The sequence below is a fragment of the Asparagus officinalis genome, chromosome 1 (assembly GCF_001876935.1).
Source record: "Asparagus officinalis chromosome 1, Aspof.V1, whole genome shotgun sequence".
NCBI classification, from domain to species: Eukaryota; Viridiplantae; Streptophyta; class Magnoliopsida; order Asparagales; family Asparagaceae; genus Asparagus; species Asparagus officinalis.
The window spans coordinates 87,903,808-87,915,428 of NC_033794.1; the positions used below are offsets into that span (position 1 = coordinate 87,903,808).

General features: G+C 34.4%; 1 long non-coding RNA gene across 1 annotated transcript in view; it reads left to right on the top strand.

Moving 5' to 3' along the window:
• LOC109827318 overlaps window positions 1-9,793 on the top strand; it is a 42,122-nt gene extending 32,329 nt beyond the window's left edge. Inside the window, exon 3 of the long non-coding RNA XR_002243403.1 lies at window positions 9,726-9,793. This is a non-coding gene — a long non-coding RNA (uncharacterized LOC109827318). The remainder of the gene's footprint in view (window positions 1-9,725) is intronic.

The following is an 11,621-nucleotide window of genomic DNA, read 5'->3' on the forward strand; positions in this document are numbered from 1 at the left end:
CGTTGTTTAGGGTCATAATTTCTAACGAAATGATAAATATGCCGCTCTTTGTGCTCGGTCCGTTTGTCTCTCAACGCGTTCAAACCATGAGAAAAACGTGAGCGATTTAAGGAATCCTAGCCAACTCCGTAGAGGGATTAAAAAGAAATATGAAGCGTCCGTGTTATAGTAGAACGTCACTCATTTAACGAATTTTCAACAATGGGTCTTGACTAATTATTACACACTCACACTAATAACAAACTTATGTCTGGGAGCCAAAAAGTTATTCTCGTTACAAGTTTGGTTCCTTCAATTGAGATGTTTATAACTGTAGTTTCAATGGTAGTATATCTATTCCTCTATACAAATGGGAGAACCCATGATGTACTATTCATGCTACAGCAGCATTATTACTGTAGAAAACAGGGAACTGAGCAGCGTGTTATTTTTGAAAAGTATTACTGTAGCACACGGAAGTACTGTAGCAGAAGAGATACGATAGCAATTCAAAAAATAAAAAAAGCAGTTAAACCGGGATTACTGTAGCGGGAAAAAATGCCATGCAAAACACGGTGTTCACACTAGTAGTTATAACAAGACAAGCAGTCGCAATGGACATTTTTTGTAACTAATTAGCAGTTGCAACCCGTCTATATTTGAACAAAATGATCTACTGCACAATTCTTTATTTTTTGATTGGATATACATGTTGTCAATTTCCACTGGTATGATGCTTTCTATTTGTGAAATTTTAAACAGAGACGATGTCTTCTGTACTGAGCTCGGGTTAGAGTTGGACTCGAGGGGATCCAAGCTGATGCGGAGATTTAATATAAGTGTTTCGCGTTCATTAGTTTAGGGTGTGTTTGTTTAAAAAAAAGCAAGAAAGAGGTGGAAAGGCACTGTTTATTGTCGGTATATAGATTTTAATGGTATAATTTTTCCAATTGTTGTGTTCGTTAAAAAAAAGAAAAAGAAAAATGTTTCTTAGAAGTAGAGAAAAGGACGGGTTTTGGTGGAAATAAAATCTCAGCCGAATTGCTGGAAGTGGGAATGAAAGAGGTGGAAAATGGAGGGGATAATACTAAATTATTGATGATGGGATAGATGAAGCGGGTATTATCTGGTTTCATCTCCTCACTCGCACCACCCATTCCTTTCTCTCTCGTTCTTCATCAGAGAAAAGGGGAAAAAGCCCCTAGATTTCTATCATCAACACCGCTTCCTCCCTCTCTCGTTCTTATCTTTAGTGAGAGAAAAAACCCGTAGATATCTTCCCTTATCACTACATCTTCCCCCCTCTCCCATTCTCATCTTCAGAATTGGGGGAAAAGAGGCGATTGTTAAAAGGGCTAAAGATCTCTCTTTTTAGCTTGTCGGTGTTTAGATCTTCCCATTTCTGACCATCGTTATCACGCAGTTGCAATTCAAGCAAAAAGTAAGGTAAAAATTGTCTTTTTAATAAAAAAATAGATTTTTTAATCAATTAGACTCTTAGTTTGGTACATGACGTGAAGACTTTTTAGTTTAATTCATGTAGCTATTGTTCAATTTCATGCTCAAATTGTTTATATATTTTTATATAATTTTGGGTGGTCAGACAACCTGATTTAACTTGGATTTGTTCAATTTAATGCTCTAATTTATTTTGTCTATGAATTTTTTTTAAATATCAACTAGACTGTTAGTTTGCTACAAGGTGTGTTCAATTTCTTGCTTATATTTTTTTCAACTAGGCTATTGACCAGTTTCATGCTTATATATTTTTTTTTCAACTAGACTCTTAGTTTGTAATTTTCATGTATGGTATTGTAGATGGAAAATATTGAGGAGGAGATGATGATGATGATTGTCTGGGGGTGCTATGATTGTGTTAGTGTTGATGGTTACCTTTCTAAAAAGATTACAATCTAGAAGAAGACGTATCACTCATGTACATAGATTACAAAAGAAAGCAAATGAAAGGTACTGAGACGTACAATTGTCAAGAATATTGAAAGGTTATCCTACTAGTTGTAAAGACTATGTAAGGATGCGTAAAGTTACGTTTGACAAGCTTGTAAATTTGATGAGGATATAAGGTCTACTTAAAGACTCTAGGCACGTTATGGTTGAAGAACAACTTGTAATATTCTCGAACATTTTGGGTCATAAAACCAATAATAGTGTACTAAGATATAACTTTATTAGGTCGAGAGAAACAATTAGTAGATACTTCAATAAGGCTGTCATTTTCCAACTGCGTGATTGTTACGTTCGGCAAGCACCAAATAAAGTGCCACCAGAGATTGCTAGCAACCCTCGATATTATTCTTACTTCAAGGTAAATTTTCAACACAGCTCACTAAAACCTACAAATAAAATTGAAGTTAACAAATCTAAGTATGTACTTGTCTACATTTATAGGACTGTATTGGAATGATAGATGTAACACACATTAAAGCCATGCTATCTAACAATCTTGTAGCACATTTTAGAGGTCGTAAAGGAGTGACACAAAATATTCTAGCGGCTTGCATCCCAAACAAATTATTCACATACATGCTAGCAGGATGTGAAGGCTCAGCTAACGATTGTAGAGTCCTTTAAGAAGCACTTTCAAGACCACAACCTCATGGATTGAGAGTCTATGATGGTAATGAAATTAATTTTTTTAACAAAGTTGCTATATTTTTTTTTTAAAAAATTTAGGTAATTATTAACTTTCTTATGATGTAATATGTAGGAAAATATTACCTTTGTGATGCGGGGCACACTACTATGCATGGTTTCATCTCTCCCTATCATGGTGTGCACTATCATCTAAAAGAGCATGTTGGAAAAACACCTAGAAATAGAAGAGAGTTTTTAATTTACGACACTCATCTCTTAGAAAATTGAATGTGCATTCGGAATACTTAAGAATCGATCCAAGGTTCTTTCTGCAAAGCCACATTACCCTTTTCGCTCACAAGTCCATATTGCTCTCGTTTGTGCACTACTTCATAATTATATTGCAATAGAGGATCCCAAGGATGACTTCCTTAATGAGACTGTGGACGATGAAGATGATGATGGTGAATTAGCAAATGAGGATGGAGAAAACATAGTAGACTTTACTCAAACACAGACTCAAAGAGAGCAAACAAATTCAAGAAATGAATGAAAAGCTTGTAGGGATCAAATTGCTCAGGAAATATGGGTAGATTATTGTGACCGGCATCATGCGGGTGATACAATTGAAACTAGAATAGACTAATTTCATGTGTGCAATATGCTTAAAAATTCTTTAGAGTCAAACTTTGTTTTAATTTGTTTAAGACTTATACTAAATTTATTAATTTTTGTATTTGTGTTGTATAATTATGTGTGCAATGTACTTTTCGTATTTGTGTTTTATGAATATGACAGTTGGTTTAAAATTTCTCTTAATATATGATTGGTTTTAATGCATTTCATATTATTTGTGCAATGTAATTATGTGTTGTATAATTATTGTGATAATAAGATTTAGTTTTCCCCTCATATATGATTGGTTTACATGCATTTCATAGGTATGGTTGTTGGTGCGAAGAAGCTTGATGCCAACAAATCTATGACTCCTTCACCATCAAGTGAAAGGTAGTCTAATGCGTATAATATGGGTTTTATGTTTTTTTTTCCAAACTCAGCCGCACTCCACTCATGTTTTACAAGTTATGAAGGGAATTATTTTCCTGTTTCACAGCAACAAATGAGCTACATGAACATGCTCAATAGCCCTAGTCTTTACCTCCAGCCTGGTCATAGTTCACAAGGCAGTGGTGGGGTTCTACCACTATTGTTTGACATAGGGGCTATTCCTGATCTTACAGGAACAAAGGGGACTTTCATAGAGAAAGTGGAAGAAAATTCTCCCACATAAAAAAAAAGAAAAAGAAAAGGGCTAGTAAGAAAAGAAGAACTTCAAGCAATAATATATCTGATATGGGTTCAAAGGGCTCATGTAATAAGAAATGGGAACATCATCATGATGACATGCTCATTTCCTATCTTGCAAAGTTGGCCAAAGATGGGTTCAAACCTGATAAAAATTTTAAACAAATTGCATTCAGCATGGTTGCTGCTTATATTAATAACAAATGCAAGTCTGACTTCAGTAAAGAAAATGTTATTAATCACATAAAGAGCTTGAAGAAACAATTTTATGCGATGCAAGCTTGTGCTAATATGAGTGGTGCTGGATGAGACAATGAGACCAAATCCATTACATTGGATGAAGTTTCATATGATAGGTGGTCTGAGGTATTATTTGTCTTATGTTTTTTGCAATTTCATTTTTTCCTAACGTCATTTGTATCTAATTCTAGACATGTACTATGCTTTCTTATGTACAGGGTAAAAGCTTCCAATTCTAAGCTGAAAGATTATTTCAACAAGCCTCTCGTACACTATGAGAATTAACAAATTATCGTAGGGGATGATAAAGAAAAAGGAGACTTAACTTCATATATTTTTTCTAGTTTTGGGTCTTGTAAATCCATCCCTATTTCAGACGAAGAGGACGAATTTCCTACACCTAGTTCAGGGAAACATGATAGCAATATTGATGATGAGCAAGTTGAAAATGTCACTTATACTCCCACACAACCTACTAACTTCAAGTCAACAAGTGGTGCTAACACTAGCATTAAACCAAAAGGCAAGAAGAAGGTTGCTAAATCAAATGAAGATATTGACATCATTAGTAAGTTTTTAGAGAAAGTGGATTTTGTATCCTACTCAATTCAACATGCCCATATGATTCACTAGACCGAGAAGCTATCTGAGGTTATACAATCATATAAATGTGAATACAGTGAATTGGTTCCTGGCAAGTTGTATGATAAACTTTTGGTCGGTCTATTTCCTGCTCATATTAGAATTATTTGATATACGGATACAAATTGCAAATATTGTTAAACTTTTTGAAGTATCCTAAATACCAAATCTTATATTTTGTATTAATTCATGGCTCTATCTAACTTAACCATCACGTATCCTACTTTTCTTGACCACATGTAAGAAGAGTGTATTGTTTTGTCAATTCTGATAAAAGGTATTAGGATTTGCAGAAAGGACTTATAGATGATTCTTATTTTAGGTAATGCTTGCTTTCAGCATAGAATCTTTTCCCCATTTTCCCCTTTTATTTTGGTGCAGAACTACTATAAAAAAAGAAAATTATTAGCATTAAGAATCCAAAAATAAAGAATCAGAAATTTTAGCTTGATACGGATAGTAGTCGTGCAAGCACTGTCTTAGAAGATTGAGGACCCGCCTATCGTCCTGGTGTAGTCAGTCCCTTTCCCCTAGCAGTAAAAGCCCTCGAAAATAGCCGACCTCTGTACTCGGGCGAGAGTGTAGAGCTTCAGCTCAGATGAAGAAGATTGCCCAAAAATAAAGCTATAAAAATATAGTTGCACAAATTTTGTAACTAGAGGAAGGAGAGAATGCAGAAGAGAGAATGAACTTCTGTGTTTGTTCTGTGTTTTTCTTGAACCGATCACACCTCTATTTATAGGGTTTACAAATCCAGAGTCGTTGCTCATAATCCGCGCACGTTACTCATAATCCACGTAACCCCCGTATGATCATCGCAACCGTTACACACGTTCATTGCTGAGTCAAATAAATGTGTAAAATGTGCAAAAAAAAAAGGTTTGAGAAACAAAAGAGCGTGCGGTACAGTGCGGCGTGTGGTGCGCGCGTCGCGGCGTGGCGTGGTGCGCGCGCGCACGTGTGTGTTATGCAAAGCCTAAACAATATAAAACCCAAAACATTACTCAAAGCCCAATAAGAGGTGAAGCAATATAAACCCTTTACTATTCATCTTATTTTCCAACGTGGGACTATTCACAATGGCAAAATTGCCTTTTCATGAACAAAATAGCCAACAATCCCCCCCAAAGGCAATATTGACTGAAAACTCAAAACAATAAATAAATCAATAAATTACAAAACAAATATAGGTTGAGCAACCTTTTTTATCGTGAATTCGGGAGAGGTAGCTTTCGGCTTTGAACATTTTCTTAGTGAGCTCATCACCACCTAAGGGACATAATGGACTATGCCTTGAATTAGGCCTATTGTACCAGGTATTGATAAAAATACACACAATACGTTTTTATCTATTGAGCAAAGAGGGTTGAGCGTTAAAGGCCATGCTCACTATAACCGACTCATGAGAGTTTCTAGGAGTTACCCCAACCCCCCCAACCGCGATCATCACGATTCCTCTCACGTAGGTAAGTCCTCCAAGGGTACTACAGCTGGATATCATACCCTCCATAATATACACGTTGGACTTATTAATGGTAAAACTCAGCCTAACCAGCTGTATTATAAGAGCATCGTCACCATAGAGAAGGGGTAATAGCAGATGCTACATAATAATATATGAATATATCTAGGTCGATGCTCTATACGAGTGTCACTAGTTTAGCTTGTTTCTACCATATTAAACCTATATTGGGACTAAGTCTCTAAATAAAGGTTAGGTTACCACTGTCAGTGACCTCACTTATAGGCTTAACCTCATCTCCCTCGATGAATCCAGAACCACACTCCTGGATAAACCCTTAATCAAAGAGTCAGCAAGATTATTCTCAGACTTTACAAAGTCCAAGATCATAACTTTGCCTAGCAAGTGTTGTACATATTTATATATTATTTGAATATGTCTGTTTAGTTTTTTATTAACACGCACTTGCTTTAGAAGCTCTATGGCAGATCTAGAACCAGAGTGAATAAAAATTAGAGAAGAGGGTTTAGGGACCAAAGGAAGTTCAGAGAGTAGATCTTTTAACCATTTTGCTTCTGTGCAAGTGGTATCAAGAGCAATCAATTCAGATTCTATGATGCTCCTGTTAATTACTATATTCTTACAGAATTTCTAGGATATAGCAGCACCACTAAAAAGGAATACATATCCAGATGTGAACTTTACATTATTAGAATCTGTGACCCAATTAGCATCACTATATCCTTCTATAGCATCAGGGTACCCAGTGTAAGTCAAGCAATAGTCAACTGTGCTTGTTAAGTATTTGAATATTCTCTCTAAGGCAATCCGGTGATCTTTGCTTGGGTTACTGGTATATCAGCCCAGTCTCCCTACAACATAAGATACATCGGGTTTGGTCCGGTTGGATATGTATAGGAGAGATCCAATTAGCTGAGACTACTTCAGCTGGGAGATATGTTTACCTTCATTCTTCTTCAAAGATATAGAAGAATCATAAGGTGTGGAGACATGTTTAGAGTCATGAAAATTAAATTTAATTAGCATTTTCTCAATACTATGAGAAAGACTCAAGGATATTCCTCTAGTGTTTCTAGTGATTTACATTCTGAGTATCATATCGGCAAGACCTAAGTCTTTCATATCAAAGTTCTTGGAGAGATAATCCTTAACCTTTAAGATTAATTCAAGAGTTGTTCCAAAGATAAGGATATCATCAACATAGAGACAGAGGATGACATAGTCATTGTTTATCACTTTAGAATAGACATACTTATTGTGTTCATTCAGTGAAACCATATTATGCAATGACTCTGTCAAAATTTTGGTGCATAGATCATATTATCAGAATGAAATTGAGAATTATCACGAGGTGGATTTTTATTTTTTTGAGACACTTATTATTACCACGAGGTGGATTTTTATTTTTTTGAGAATTATCAGCTGCATACATCATATCATATGTTAGAAACAAGATATAGGTAAAAAGAAATTGATAAAAATATTACTTCTTGTAATTAATAAAGAATATACCTTCTTGTCGAGATTCATTTAGTATTACATCATCACTTTGCACTCGATGATTATTTGATTCTGCAAAAATTGAGCAATTATTAATCCAATCATAAAATATAAATTAAAAGATAAAAAAGAAATAATAATAAATTTTAAGTCTCATCAACCTGCATAATCATCATTCTCTTCATTGTTAGTATTTGCACTTCTCCAGCGATTTTGTGCAAAAATCTTCTCTTCAAAGTTTTCTGAATCAACGCTAAAATTTGTACCCATATTTTGATCTTGTATTGGATTTTGAATATTCAAGTTCTTGTCATGACAAGTATGGAGTTGTTCCCTTCTTAATGAATTTTCTGCAAGTGCTTGAAGTCGCTTCCTAATTTATGACCTGGGTGCTAGAAATTGTGCCCTTTTGCTTTTGGAAGTGACTTATTGAGTTTTCACTTTTCTGCTATGAATAGGAATTTAAGTATCATACACTATGTATAAAACAAATGTCAAAAGAGAAATGAATAAAAGAAAAAGAAATCCCCAAGGACAAGAATAATAATAAATACATAATACACTAATGTAGAAGCACTTGCTGCAATGTCAAAGCCACATCCAAAATATGAAGAAAAGAACATCATATGTCTAAAAAAAGAATAGTTATAGTGTAGATACAACTTAAAATTTATCTCAATAACACAATATCATTTGTGTTCTATTCTTTAATTAAAGCGTTCTAATTCTCTGCTTGAGTCTTTTTCCTCTTTTTTGAAGTTGAGACCGAATTTACAATAATTGGATCAATATCGCTCCTTCTCAAATTGATACCATCATCTACTAATGATGTTGATGCAATAGCCTGAGCATCAAATGATTCATCTTGCAAATAAGCTTCAACTCCATCGTCTGTTATCTCACAATCATCTGTATCTGGTGGCATATCATAGGAATCACGGGGTTGTGCTTTAAGAACTACATGCCAACCTTCATTGGCAATATCCTCAACATAAAAAACTTGTGATGCTTGGCCAGCAAGTATAAAGTGGTCATTCGTCTTTAGCAAATGTCGGCAGTTAATACTAACAAATCCATATTTATCTTCTTTCAAAGCGGTCTCTTTTCCTTTGCCGTGCACATCCCACCACTTACAAAGAAATAAAACAACACTTCTTCCACCAAGATACTCTAATTCGACAACTTCAACCAAAGCACCATAATAATTTATATCTCGACCATCACCAGCATCACCAACAACTACAACCCTGCTATTTTGAGTTGACAAACAATTATCTCGACTTTCTGTATGAAATTGATGTCCATTTATGATAAATCCAGTAAAACATTTAACAATCTTACTTGGACCACGAGATAATGAAAGTAAGTCATCATCTTCTCGATAACTCTGATAAACCTAAACAAAACCAAAATATGATCAAATCATGGAACATGTAATAAAATGAACCAATCAAGATATTAAAAAATAAGGCAAGATATGTACATACTAGAGATTGGAACCACTCGATAAAGTTCTTATCCTAATCTTTATCATCATAGTGATTTATAGGTTCTCTCAAGAATTCATTGTAGTCCCTACATTAAAATATCATAAATATGATTAACATTGATTAACTATAGTAAATTTATTAATAGAATCTTAAACTTTAGTGACTTACTCAATATGTGGTTACACTTCATCATAGTTCTTTAGAACATAAATATGAGCTTACAACCACTCACGTTCATCAAGGTAGCGGGTGGTGGAAGCACCCAATGCTCGCCCACTATGTCTGAAAATAGATAGTTGTGCTTCATGATATTCTCTATTATTATCTTCATAATTTCTTTCAAGGCGATTAAACTTTGTCTCGAATTCTTTTAGATACCTTGAGCAAAGTGTCATACATTCATCTGCTACATATCCTTCAGCAATTGACCCTTCTGAACGTGCCCTGTTTCTGATATATGACTTATAAGTATAAAGCTGATGCTCCACTAGGTACATCCATCGAAATCGAACAGGATCTCCAAGTATGGCTTCAGATGCTAAATGAACTACTAAATGCAGCATAACATCAAAAATTGAAGGTGGAAAAATCTTCTCAAGCTTACATAACGTAAGTGGAATCTGCTCATCAATTTATTTTAGTTCATCCACCCTTAATGTCTTGGCACATAATATAGTGAACAATATGGAAAGTTCAATAATTGGTTCACACATTTTTGCAGGAAGAAGGCCACGAATCATTACAGGAATTAAGTGCTGCAAAAGAATGTGACAATCATGACTCTTTAACCCCAAAATCTTACGCGCTTTAAGGTTTACACATTAAGAAATATTGGATGAAAATCCATCTGGAACTTTTAACTCCTTCAGAAATCGACAGAATTTGCTTTGCTCTTCTTGGGATAAAGTATAACAAGCTACTGGCATCACAAGTTTATCTCCTCTCTGGATTGGATGTAACTCCGGTTTTAAACCCATTGCTTGTAAGTCGAGATGGGCTGTAATGACCGTAAAATTTTGATACTAGTTAAAATAAATTTTTGGTATTTTAAAATATTCAATTATGATTTTTAAAAGAGTATTTGTATTTTTTCTCGATTTTCTAGAAATTTTCTATGATTTCTAGTCTAAGTTTTATATTTATTTAAATGATTTTTATATTTATAAATTAATTTAGTGCAATGAAAATTTCTGGGATTTATCCGTTGTGTTACTAGTACTATTACGTATTATTTTTAAATAATACATCATATTATTATTACTATTATGTATTAATTCTTGTATTATATTGAATTATTAATTACGTATTATTTGTGTAAATTATTGTATTATTTTAATTATTACGTATTTGTTGTCGTATTAGCATAACTGGTATGTTTTATCGTGTAGATAATTATCACATAATTATTTAATTTTAAATATAAGTAAAAATATTTTTATTATTAATTATTTCCGTTTAATTGTACAATATGGGTATATTTCGACAGTTTCGTATCAACTCTTGTATTAGCTCAACATGTACGTTTTTATTTGTAGATAATTATTATGTAATTAGTTTAATTTTTAAGTACCCGAAATTATTTATTTTAATTATTTTCGTTTAAATACCTGAACCCATTTGAAAATAACCCCAGCTTTTGCTTCCCGCGTCAAACCCCCATCAGCTACCCCAACAACCCCGTTCTCTCCTTTCTTCTTTTCTAAAAAAACGGCTCCACGCGAATCATCCCTTAATATTTTATTTTATTTTTTTAATTTTTTAATTATTTTTTTCCTATTTAAATGTGTAAAATGTGCAAAAAAAAGGTTTGAGAAACAAAAGAGCGTGCGGTACAGTGCGGCGTGTGGCGTGCGCGTCACGGCGTGGCGTGGCGCGCGCGCACACGTGTGTGTTATGCAAAGCCTAAACAATATAAAACCCAAAACATTACTCAAAGCCCAATAAGAGGTGAAGCAATATAAACCCCTTACTATTCATCTCATTTTCCAACGTGGGACTATTCACAAGGGCAAAATTGCCTTTTCATGAACAAAATAGCCAACAATCCCCCTCAAAGGCAATATTGACTGAAAACTCAAAACAATAAATAAATCAATAAATTACAAAACAAATATAGATTGGGCAACCTTTTTTATCGTGAATTCGGGAGAGGTAGCTTTCGGCTTTGAGCATTTCCTTAGTGAGCTCATCGCCACCTAAGGGACATAATGGACTATGCCTTAAATTAGGCCTATTGTACCAGGTATTGATAAAAATACACACAATACGTTTTTATCTATTGAGCAAAGAGGGTTGAGCGTTAAAGGCCATGCTCACTATAACCGACTCATGAGAGTTTCTAGGAGTTACCCCAACTCCTCCCCCCCCCAACCGCGATCATCACGATT